The sequence below is a fragment of the Aquila chrysaetos genome, chromosome 24 (assembly GCF_900496995.4).
Source record: "Aquila chrysaetos chrysaetos chromosome 24, bAquChr1.4, whole genome shotgun sequence".
Taxonomy (NCBI): Eukaryota; Metazoa; Chordata; class Aves; order Accipitriformes; family Accipitridae; genus Aquila; species Aquila chrysaetos.
This window is the reverse complement of record NC_044027.1, coordinates 941,453-954,009: the sequence shown is the minus strand read 5'-3', so window position 1 is coordinate 954,009 and position 12,557 is coordinate 941,453. Positions and strand designations below refer to the sequence as shown.

Genomic DNA, 12,557 nt, shown 5'->3' with positions numbered 1-12,557 from the left:
GGGGCTGGCTCGCTCCAAGCCGCCTGCACCGCATCCTGGAGACCCCGCACGCCCTCGCCCTGGGTACCTGCCCGCCCTGTGGGGTGCTGGGCAGTTCAGGGTGGGGGTCCCCATCTCCTGCCTGTGGATTTGCTCTTCTCAGCTGCCTCTCCGCCATGGAGCGCTGTCCCTGTGCCCACCATGGTGGCTTTTGGGAGCCGTGGGTGCCAGCTCCCTGGCTGTTGGGGAGGCCGCAGTGATCGGCGCCAAGAGGCACTGCTGGACTAAGTGGCTACCTTGTGGGTGCCAGCCAGCCAGGCCAGGTCAGAGCCATCACATGTCCCTGGGGGTTCACAAGACAAAAGCTCCCCAAACAGTCTATGAAATGGGGTTTTGCAGCCCAGGGGTCTTTTCAGCGGGGTGGTGCACTTGGTCCCCACACCGCATCCCCAAGCCTTCAGCATCCAGTCCGAGGGACAAAGAAACAGGCTCCACTTCTCCTATTTATTTTTTAATTCGGAAGAGAAGCTGCGGAGGTGGGGTTACACTCTCCAGAGCACAACCTGCTCTGCCTTTGCTCACTGCGCAGCAACGCTGTTTACGGACTCAGATTCCAAACCTCTCCTCTCTCGAGGCTGTGAAGATGTATTTCCTCTTGTGCCATTTCTCCTTCTGGCAGGCAGGCTCCCAGGTGGGTCTGGAAAATGTCAAAGTGGGAAATAAAGTTGTTCGCTGAAAAAAAAAAAAAAAGAGAGGAAAAAGGGAAAGAAAAAAAGAAAAAAGCCCAAGCAGCGCAGTGCTAGGGCCTGCTGGGAGCCGCTGGCACTCGGGCAGGAGTGGGGTGATTCAGACATGGAGCATCACGACAGCCCCAGCCCCGCACTGTCACTGCCGTGTGCCCAGCGCTGGGCACAATGGCTCTGCCACCGCCAGCACCTGCCCTACACCGCGGCTGAAACCTCTGTGGCTTTTTCGTCCCTTGAGCAGGCTAAAAGCACAGTGCAAGACAAAGTAACAGCAACGCAATATGTGTGTGTCACCCGTGGCCCTTCGTTCTCCTGCTTCGCATCCCGCCCGGGTTCCCGCAGTTTTCCTGCCGGGAGCGTGTGTGCTGCCCCTCCGGACTCATCTCAGATGGCCTCGTAGTGCTGAAACAGATGACTCTATTTATCTGAAGTGACTAATGGGCGAGCGCATTCCTGGCTCTGCCATCATCTGGTTCTCGTAACGTCAGTCGTGATTAGCACTGACAAACACACACCAGCGTTTTTGGGCGGCGATGGGAGGCAGCGAGGTGGAGTGGAGGTGGCGTTTGTTCTCAGTCACACGTATTTTTAAAACCTTTCTGTTTTGCATAACACACACTGACCGGTACCGCCACGCTCCAGCAGCCGGTGGCGTGGGGCCGGCAGAGCTGCCGCCGTGCCGGCACGGGCCGCACAGCCCCATCCATCCAGCACTGGGCCGGTGTGCGGTGGGGCAGGAAGAGCAGCGAAGGCGATGTGCTGTGGAGAAGCGGTGCAGCCGGCACTAGGGGGATGCAGAGCAGCCCCCCCGTCCCACACCACTCCCATGCCGGGGCGGTGGGCCTGGCTGCATGCCGGATCATGGGTGCTTCTGCCTGTGCAGCTCCGAAGGGACCGGGAGCACTGGCCAGACCACCTTGCCCAGGAAACTGATTTCCCAGAGAAAATTAGATGTTGACAAAACAATGGTTTTTTTCACCCAAACAAGTTTGCTCTTTGTGGAAAATATTTGGACTCAATATTTGGCCCTTCACACAAACAGCTGAAAGGAAATGGCCGGTGCAGGAGCAGCCCTCCTGCACTGGAGCTGCCGGCACTGGCAGGAGGGACCCCCAGGCATGCAGGCACCGAGACCCCGGGGAGCCTGCCCGTCCCCTGCTCTGGGACAGTGCAAAACCCACCCTGTCCATCCAGTTTCTTGGTGAAAAAGTTTCCATTTGGCAAATCAAAGAGGTCAGCAGTGGCGAAGCGGCCGTCACCAGGGCTGTCAGGGCTTGATGAGGTGCTGACTGCAGTGCACCGAAACGGTGCTCGCTGCCTGCACCCAGGGTGCTGCAGGGACCTGCACCCACCATCTGCCTCAGGCTCGCTGCCACCTGCGCCCTTCACTTGGGGAAAGTGGACTTAGTGGGAGCAGGAACCCAGCCCTGGTGCTCCTGCTGCCACCACCACGCTCACCGCAACTTGCAACAGGCCAGGACTTCCCACATCACCATTAATTAATGGGGTGCTGATGAATACATAGGCAGGCTGCGTCAGCTCATTTAGCTCATCCTGGCTCCGCATCCAGTGCTGCAAAGTAAAAAAAAAAAAAAAAAACAACCCAAAAGTAATCTCTCTGGCAGGAATTCGAAGCACAGTTAAGGACAGCACACTGCGGGCAGGCACCTGGGTTGTGACGAGCAGCCCTGGTGACGGGATGCCCTGCACCGCTTTCACCCTGGGCGACCATCGCCTTGCCTCCAGCCCCCGGCCAGAGCCCTCGCCCAGGCAGCGGCAGGCGGCGGCGGGAGCCACGTGCGCGGAGGTGACGGGCAGCACCGCAGCAGCTCGAGCACCCGCGGCCGCAGCGCGGCGAGGCTGCCGCTGCCGGTGCCGGTGCCGGTGCCGCCGGCTGAGCTGCCCGGCAAGAGAGTCTCAACCTGCACGTGCCTGCGTGCGTGAGCTCCTGGGAAAGGACACGCCATGACAGCCTGCAGGAGCGCCTGGGCTGGGCACAGATGCTGCAGATTAGAAAATTAGAAGCTGGGAGGTTCTGTTGAAGATATTTTTCCGTTCATGAGGCCATGGGGTGGAGCGGGCGGAGCGGGGGGGCAGCTGCCTGCAGCAACAACAAAAGGCAGAAGGGGGAGAGGAGCACGAGGGAGAGATTTTTGATTCATACTCAAAAATTACCCAAACTTTATTGCCAAAATGTCTACATTTTTATGTGCTTAAGCACAGTGAGTTATGGAAATCTTAAAACAATGGAATGATCTCCTTCATTGCCCTCGATGTGTTCAAAGTCACCACCCCTCCTAACCAAGTGGAATCTCTTTTTCCGTTTTATTGACTTACAAAAATGTCTCTGCTATCAACACCCTCCGTGTGCATCTCATAAATACCAGGGCGGGACACAGGGCTTTTGGTGGGTCTTTTTTATAAACCCATCTCTGCCCCAACCCTTCCTCAAGAAACATTTTTATAGTGTTAGGTTGATTTGGCAAATTTTCTAATAGAACCTGCCTGAACAAGAGGGGCTGCAAATTCCTTGAATCCAGTCCAAGCGTACAGCTTTCTGGTTCCCCCGCTCTCGTCTTTGCTCTGTGGGAGTCCCTTATCTGTCAGCCACGTACTGATCTTATAAATCTTCTGCAGCTCGATGTGAGAGCATTACAGGGTGTGTCTTACACGCTCCATCTGCCAGGTAAGGGACCGCAGGGGCGAAAGCAAGCGCCAGCAATCCAGCTAGAGCACGTGTTTTGCAGCCCTGGACACGCAGAATAAAGTAGGTATATATATTTTTTTTGCATTGTGTCACAGGCCTGGAGCAGACCTGTTCCTTTCTGAGCACAACAGGAGCAGAGAGGGACGGATGCCCTTGCAGGCACCTCCAGTGGGATGCGCGCATCCATCCTCAGACGTTGCACGCAAGGCTCTGAGCCAGCAATGCCCAGAGCAGTGATGCTCAGCTGCAGGGAAAAATCCTTCGTGCAGCAGCCGTAGGAAATGTGCACCGTAACTGACTGTGCAGCAAGGGCCAACAAGAGCAACACCTACCGGAGCAGTTTCCTCTGCTGCGGAGATAATTTCTCCCCACCCCTCCAAAACAACGTCTTCCTCAGCTGCCCTGGCTGTGCAAAGCTTGCCCACATAGGTTTGGGCTCTGATTTACAGCCTGCCATCTGACAGGGCTACAGGCAAAGTGCTGGTCTGGGAGAAAATGAGGACCAGATCGGGGGGAGGAGGGGGGTTTTGCTGGGGAGGTTTCAGAGCCATGCCGGGGGACCGCAGCCCTGGCAAGGAGCCCTCCTGCCCCAGCTGCATACACCAGCCGGGGCGAGTGATGCCCATGGCCGAGGAGCAGGGCAGAGAGCAACTGCAAGAAGAGCTTTGGGAGGAATCGAGGCACCGATGGGAAGCCTTGATGTCTACCCAAACTCCTTCACTAATCCCTTATTTCCCAGGCCCCGGGGTGGATGGCCCAGCCTGGCCATCCTGCTGTGCTCACAGCCCGCCAAGGAGAGGAAAGCTGTGCGAGCCGCGGGAAAACATCTTCAGCCCTACAAACTGACACAGTTGTTTATAATATTCCTAAGTGCCATTGCGTGATGATAGCAATTCTCTGACAGGGAAAATTTACTTTTTTTCCTTCCTTTTTTAAATAAAGTTAGAAAGCTGCAAGTCCCACAAAAGATGTTTTGGCTATTATTCAGGGTTTGTTTGTTTTTCTGCTTCCTATAAGTGACACGCTGAGGGCCATTTGCTGCTGATAATGTTACAGCGTTATTGCAGCACCCTTAGCACAGCACTGTGCTCAGGCTGAACCGGGCAAGCCGTCTCCCTGCCAGCACCCGGCGCCGGCAGCCGAAACTCTGGGGTCGAGGCTTTGGCTGCCCTCGCTCCGGCCGCCCCACCGGCCACGCCGTCTACCCGGGGCAGCCTGCAGGGAGGCCGGCAGCGCAGGGGACATTTGCCGAGCAGAGAGCCAGAGCAGCACCAGAACCAGGCTGCAGCGGCCAGGGGATCCCAGCCCCGCCGGCTGCCCCGACCCTGCAGCCAGCGCGCAGGCAGCCGTGGAGCAGGGAGCAATGGAGCAGCAGGGCAGTGGAGCAGGGAGCAGGAGGACGTGGAGCGTGGAGCATGGGTGGAGTGTGGGGCATGGAGCAGTCTCCCGCAGCTCCTTGGCCAAAGCGCCTGCAGCCTCCTGAGCCACCCGTGGCTGAATTTCCTGGGAAAGTGGCTTGGATTTGAATGGCTGAAAGTTAAAAGTTGTTGACCTTCTGGATAAAACTTATCTGTGCACATTTCACATCCCAAGGAATGAAACCATTACTTTGTCATTACTTTTTGTGTGGAAAAACTCCTCCATACCAGTCAGGCGCTTTGCTGAGGACACTGCAATCTCCAGTTTGCTTATATTGTGCTAAAAACAAACAAACAAACCCTAAAAGGCACTGGAGAGCTGCAGCAATCTGCTAAGCTAAAAAAGGAGTAGGGATTTATCACACCCTCAGTACGAGACACAGCACAAGTTCTGCAAGGCTGCCGAGCTGACTGTCGGGCACCCCTCCAGTGCGCCCATGCCTTCGGGTGTCAGCAGACGCGGCCATTTCCCGTGGTCAGGGATGGGGCTGACATTTCACTGACCTGCCCTTCCATCAGCCGAGGCACAAGGAAGACAGTCACAGCCCGGAGCAGAGACCAGGGCTCATGGAAGTCACAGCTGGACAGACGGGCTGATGGAGATTAGGGCTCCTGTCCCTGAGGGGTGACGAAGCATCACGGACGGCTGCGTTCAGGTGCCCCCGAGGAGCTGCAGCAAAAGCAGCAGCAGGGCTCGAGGCAGGACGAGCTCGGCCAAGGCGAGGAGGGCTTCCTGAGAGCGGTGCTTTTGGAGGACCCCTTGCCCCTCCAACTCACTGTTTGCTGGATCACCTGTCAGCATAAGAAATCAGGCTGCAGGTGAAAGTATCGCCACCTCAGTCCTTGTCCTTGAGGAAAAAATCCGGGAGAAGGTGACAGGGACAATGTTAGCAAAGCAGCTGGATATGATGGTCACTGCCACGGGCTAAGAGAGCCCCTTCTGCCCGGGGGCTTTCCAGCCAAGCCCTCCTCGCAGACGGATGCAGGGCACTGCTCTGCACCGAGGTCCGCAGGACAGCTGCGTTGCTCCATGGGAAGGTTTGTAAAGCTGACAGGACTGAGTCCATGAGCCCTAAAACAGGAATTTCCTGCTCAGAGTCATTTTCAGTGGGTGAGGCTGGGGAAGCGCTCGCCCTCGGCCTGCTGAGCATCCCTCGTGCCACCACACTGCCGGGTTACGGATGCCACAACGGGCTTCTTAAAACCCTCCCAGCAGCACCACTTGGTTGCAATGGTGCTGATGGCTCTGCAGCTCACAGGAGGTTATTTCATCTTGGTCCGTATCTTTGGAAAACAGGAACTTAGACATAGAGGATCTTGTTACTTTCTCATCCAAGCTCTGGAAGCCCCTCCTGCCCCCAGGAAAGCCTGACTCAGCTCCGAGCACAGCAGAGCAGCCCAGGCTTTCCCATGGCCGCAGCCACGGTTGGTGCTGCCCCAGGTACTGCAGTCGCGGCTCCACAGCTGCAGCTCTGCGGGCATTTGCTGTGAGAGCCAGGAAACAAGAGATGGGAAGTTTATAAACACACTGTGGATGGTTTATGGAAAGAGGTTATGAAATGCAATTAAATGTTTTATAAAGTGTCCTGATTGCACTCCTTGGTCACTGGATGATTTTGATCATAAATCAGAAAACGAGCTGGAGCTGGAGAACTGAAGGGAAAGGGCGGGCAATGGAGTGACATGGATATCAGCAGGTTCTCTTCAGCACTTGCTTGTGCCAGGGGTTCTGCAGTAGTGACATTCATGCTTTGAGAAAAGCCCCACAGATAACTAGTGCCGAGTGGGCAGGAATCACGGCCGATGTGCGGGTGCTCCCTGCGGCTCAGCAGCCCCACGCCCGCGCCAGTACCAGCGGTGCTGTCCTGCCCAGTGGTGTACAGCAGAACCAACCCCATTCCCATCTTCTGTGCCAGACCTCCGGCACGATGCTGCTTGTTTAATACACAATGCCATTTTGATGATATGCAGATTATGCAGCAAGGGTGAAGGGGCTGATGGGGGAGCAGGGGCTGCCGGGCTGAGGGTACCCCACTAACATGCCTCCCAGGGCTCTGCACCCTGTGTTTCGGGGGGGACCTTGTGCAGCTCGGAGAGCAGCAGGAATGCACCAAGCCTGGCAGCTCCATCGCCCGCGGCGGCTCCGCAGCTCCGGCACGGTGGTGGCTGGGCGCGCAGGTGTGACAAACCAGCCAGCCGGCCCCTGGCACCTGGGGAGCGGCGGGGGAATGCTGGCCAGAGAAGAGAAGCGAACATCAAGGGATCAAAATGAAACCACATTGAAACGTGTGATTTATGGACTGATTCAGGGCTGCAGCACGCTGCCTCGCAAGGGCTCCCTGGAAGGAGCAGCCGATGGTCGGTGTTTACCAGGGACCGGCGCAGCCGCCACAGAGCTGGCCAAGAACTAATTGCAACAGTCTGGACCGTATCCTCCCAACTGCAGTGGCCACTGGGAAATAGAGGTATAGGGCCTGCCTCCTCACATGCAATGGCATGGCTAGCACTTGGACACTGCCTCTCATCTTACCCTGGAAGTAAAAACTGAACCTCTGTTCTGCTGGAGAGGTGCCTGCAGCCCTGGCACCGGGCGCTGGAGTGGGGAGAGTCTGTCCTTGCCCCCAGGACCACGGACTGGCTGTAAGAGGGAGCTTGTCAGTGATGCAGCCATGACTGATGCACAATCAAACACCTCAAAACTTGGAAAAACTAGTTACCAAACCCCTAAACCCCAAAGCGCCGTACAAGCATCATGTGTCTGACATTTGGCTTCTCATCCCTGAGCTGCTGGTCCAACAGCTCACAAGCCAGAGGTTAAGCTTCCCAGTTCCTCTTTTTGATCTGCATCATTCACATTTTTCCATGTTGTTGGGCACAAAAAAAAAAAAAAAAATCCCTTTGAATTAGCAGGCAGGGCGAGACTCTAATTGCTTTGCCAGCTCCTCCCCGTGTCAGGTCCGGATGGCTGCCCAGGCACCTGCACACCCCAGCTCAGCCCAGGAGCTCGGCAGGTGAGACAAGAACAAGTGCTGCAGTTTGGGGTGGATGAACAGGCTGCGAAACGCATCTGCAAAGGCTCTAATGCGAGCGCACCAGCAGAGAGCTGCCTGAGCACCGTCCCTGCGCCCCGCTCCACAGAGCCCTGGGCAGAGCAGGGGGGATGCTCCCGGCCACGCGTGGCTCCGCGTGCATGGGCCGACTTGGCAGATGTCTTTCTATCCATTACCAGCTAGCTAATGCAATGGAACTGGCTGACAATGGGCTCAGCAGCTGCCAAAATCCAACATGCGGCCTGCAGATGTCCCTGGGACCGGCAAACCCTGCTGGAAGATCCGTGCAGTACGAAAGGTTACCCTCAATTTGCTTCAGATGCTGCTCGCGCCGTTCGACAGCCATGGTTGGAGGAGGGGGCTCCTTCGGAGCGAAAAGCATAAATCCAGCTCTACATCCAGACTGTTATTATCTTCTCTGGTTCAAATTAAGTGACTGGGGTCATTTTTTATATGTTGCAATTTGTCTTTTACCTGAGGGCATTGTGGAAAGGAAAGAAAAAAAGGTGAATCTAGCACGATAGCAGGGAAGGAGGAGAATCTTTAGTAGACAATTAGCTAAACTAACATCAGGTTCTCCCTAAAACATCAAAATGGAGATTAAATGTAGGCAGATGCTGCTAATTCCTTGCCAGTGGGTCTGGCGATAAATCAGCGCCAGCATGGCAGAAGATGGCAGGGAGGCGCGTACAGCCCCTATCCCCGGTGATGTTACAGGACAGGAGTGGGACAGAAAAGACCCCAGCTCCCACCAGCGCCAGCACCGTCAGCCCCATGTCAGCACCCCCCCAATTTGTTTTCTAAAGCCAAGGAGTGAGCTTGGTGCAAACAGCCAGCACAGCAACCAGACAGGGAGGGGATGACGCCAGTGCCACCACCAAAAGCCACCGAGTACGTGTTGTTTCAGGCAACCGAACTATGCGATTCAGAAAACAATGCCTCATTAAAGCATCTGCTCTGTATTTCCACAGCCAGTGACAAAGGGCTTTGTGTGTGCTTTGGTTTGAATGTGGGTTGACTTTGTTCAATGAGTATTTAAAGAAATCGGGTATTTTATCAACTGCTGTATTAAAGGCAACAAACTCCTGGAAGCCCCAGGTTAGTGAACGTCAGCACCATGGGGCATGAGGAGACCTGGCAGGGCTGCCCGCACGGACATATCGCACTACCTGTGGACCTTGTCCCTTTCGGACACTCGCATCAGTCCGGCTCACCCACAGGGAGCTTCGCAGGGGGCTGTGTGTGCACCAAGGGCTGTCCGGCGCTGGCCACAGTGTTAGTGCCCACAAAAGCCCCTCCAGCGGTCTGCGCGCCTCAGCCCTCCCCAGCACCGAGGGCACCTCTTCTCTGGAGCCTGGACCAGACCCAGGAAACCTTCCTACTGTTTCTCTCCACTTTAAACAAAAAAACCTACTTCTTACAGCCCTGCGGAGCCGGCAAAGCCAGCGACCCCGCTGGGCGGAGGTGCACGAGGAGCGTGCTTGACTGGAAATGTTTACTGCGAAGATACACAGAGAGTGCACTGGTAGGGCAAGCCGGGGTGTATTTAGGTTATGGCTTTGGAGGAGGGCACGTCCCTTACGGAGAAACCACTTGGCGGAGAGGAAAAAAAAAAGGGTATCATCTAGTGCTTAAGGCAATGTGATCTGCCTCAAAAGAAGTATTTGCCCTTCCTAAGAGTTTTATAAGCCTGTAGAAATAAGCAAACTTGGATTAGTCCCAAGTTCCCCTTCCAGAAGGCAGGGAGAGGCCAGGCAAGAGGCTGGGAGCCCTTCTGCCCTGCCTGCCCTGCCTGCCCTGCCTGCACCAGGGAGGCAGCCCTGGCCGCGGCCAGGGATGAGGCTGCTCCCGCGCAGCCCTCGCACTCCCCAGGGTCGCACCCCTCTCGCCATCGGTATCAGACGGGACTGGAAGCAATCCCCGTGGTATCAGTCTGCGTTTGTCAGCACCTTTCTCCGGAAGCAAACCCCAGCCTGGGATGCAGCAGAGGAGATTTATTTCTTCTGACAGGCTCCACACATGCCGCTGTTTTTCTTCATTGCTCTTGATACATCTCCTGCCACACTGGGCAAACTTCAGGGTCGGCCCAGAGCCAGTGTCGGGGGGGTAAGATGTAAGCTGTTTTCAGACGGTTTATAAAATTACCATCCCCAAAGGATCCTGCCATTTGTAGAGGTGAAATCGGTGACAGCGCCGTGTTCATTCTGGATGATTTCATCACCGAGTGGCTCCTTACATAGCTTTTCCTTGTCTTTTAAAGCAGGGAGCTTACCACCACCAGCCTGGCCGGGCATCAGGGGTGCCCTCCTGCAGCTGCCCTGCAGGACCAAGCCCCTTGCCAGCACCAGTGCAGCACAGCCCGGCAAGGAGAGAAGCCTTGTTTCCAACAAGGGCTCTGGGGAGTCTGCATCTGCAAAACCACCCAAGCTCCCAAACCCACCTGCACTGCCTTGCTGCAAGTGCCTTGGGGCAACTGAGCTCCCAGTAGAGCCCCACGGTGCTGCAGCCCAGGCATACCCTGCCACGGGGAGAAAAACCATAGCCTTGCCCTGAATTTTCCATATTAAAAAAAAACAATTTCTTCAGTAGAAATTTAGACCTAAAGCCTGTGATCTGTTGTATTTTGGTCAGAGCACAAGCAGCTCTGTCCCAAAGCAGTCTCTTTTCAATACATTTGGTGACTTAATGAAAAATATTTCCTCTTTGCTGAAGGCAAATACATTTCGTGTTTCCACTGAATGAAAATATAAGCTTCTAGAAAAAAACAGTTTCATGAAAACCTGTTAAACCCACCCTGTTTGTAGCACCCACGAGAACTCTATCTCAACACCCAGCATTAGACCTGGCTAACCACAAACCACATGCGTGCTTTGGGTCAGTCTCTTTTTTCCAGCACCCTGATTATTTTTTCTCCTGAGGATGGGGCTGGGAAGGACTCAGCCTTCAGCCCAGTACAAATCCTGCCCTTTCAGTAAAGTGTAATAAACTTCTTCCCCTGACACATAGGAAAATGTTTTAAGGCAAGCCTTTATAGAGAGCATCAATCACTTTGGAGGTGATGGAATTGCTGCAGAATTATAAGCAAGTCTGAAGTGTCTACAGAGGACTCTAAACACTGTCTTCTATTTATTCTCTGTGTCCTTTGTAAATGTAAACTTCAGTGGAGTCCAGAGGCCCTTCCGTCTCCACGCCTTGTCAATCCAGCACCTTTCACCACCACTAAAATCACAATTAAAAAAAAAGGGGGATTACAAAAACAAACACAGAGCTCACGCTCGCGAGTGATGGCTGCGGACTGTTGTGCCGCCGCCGGCCATCTCTTGCCGGGAGCAGCGGTGGGATCCTGCCCCGTGCCTATGGCTTCCCACTGTCAGCGTGCAAGAGCAGGACCTCCAGAGCCACCTCCTCGCCGACCTTCTTCACCGGTGACCATCTGTCACAGCGGGCAGGGGGCAAGGGAGGAGCAGGGGTGAGGCTGGAGGAGGACAAGTGTCCTGGCCACAGCACCCAGTCTTGGGTGCTCACCTGTGTCCTCCTGGAGGGACGGGAGCGGGGAGAGAAAGACCCAAACTAAATCCCGGAGAAGATGGGGACGGAGACTAGGCTGGATGCATGTGCACCCACACGTGCCCTTGCTGCGCATGGGCAGGTTTTTATCTCCTACAGACATTAGACTACCAGTGAGGAACAGTTAACGGTGCACCACTGAATAAACAGAGATTATGGCTCTGAAAGGCTCCAAGAAGATCAAGCAGAGGACAGTGCACTGACAGCGGGATGGAGTTGGGTGTGGGAGAGCCATCCCAGCTGGAACGCCGCTCAGAGGACCGAGCACAAGAGTGGGAAGTGACTTTTGCTTCCACAGAAAGAGAAAAAAAAAGATAAAAGCTTTTTAAAGTTTTGAAGGGAATCTATATTAAAAACTTCTCTTTGCCAAAATAGCTGGAAAAAAGTATTATTTTATACATTGAAATGTCCCACAGCTGCTCTAGCAAAAAAAAAAAAAAGGCCCATTTTGAAAAATACCTTGCACAAGAGACTTGATCTGTCCCTGGAGCATCCTCATCCCAGCTGGGGAACAAAGCCAGCACACTGAAACACAGAGCCCACAGCGGGACAAGCTGCAATGTTTTGTCCCCACCTTTGAAGGGTTCAGGAGACACATATGGAAATAAGACGCTGGGACCCTTCTGGTTATTTGCATTAGCAGATATGTTGGTAGATACAAGCAGCTCCTTTTTCACACAGAACTGTGTACATCTATGAGCATCAACTCTGGGCAGATCTTAGGTTAAACAGAGGAAAATTCCTGCTATAGCTGACAACACAGGTCAAACCATAATCCACTTTACCTGTGGCTGAGGGATAATCCCAGGTCCCGCTCGTTCTGCCACCTTGCTGGGAACTTGCTTTATCAGCCGGTATGTCACTGGCTCTCGCCAGAATCTCTTGTCTCCTCAAAAGCCATTTGCCCCAAAAGACAATTCAGAACACAATTATTTTGACAGTAAAGCAGCATTTTGGGGGCTCCCCCCCAGCTCCTAATATCCCTCCCCAAGTCATGCTAACAAGCCAGAGCTCAGAAAGACAAATGTGGGGCACGCGTGCAGGGGGGTCCCCCGCACCTCCTGATGCTCGCTGTGACCCCGCAGCCCTC

General features: G+C 54.6%; 1 long non-coding RNA gene across 1 annotated transcript; it reads right to left on the bottom strand.

Annotated features, from left to right (window-relative positions):
- Window positions 1–479: 479 nt before the first annotated feature.
- LOC115335473 lies at window positions 480–12,549 on the bottom strand. The gene is made up of 2 exons (XR_003921440.1): window positions 12,253–12,549; window positions 480–676 (listed from the first exon to the last, which is right to left on the bottom strand). It is a non-coding gene; the product is annotated as an uncharacterized LOC115335473 (long non-coding RNA).
- Window positions 12,550–12,557: the final 8 nt, after the last annotated feature.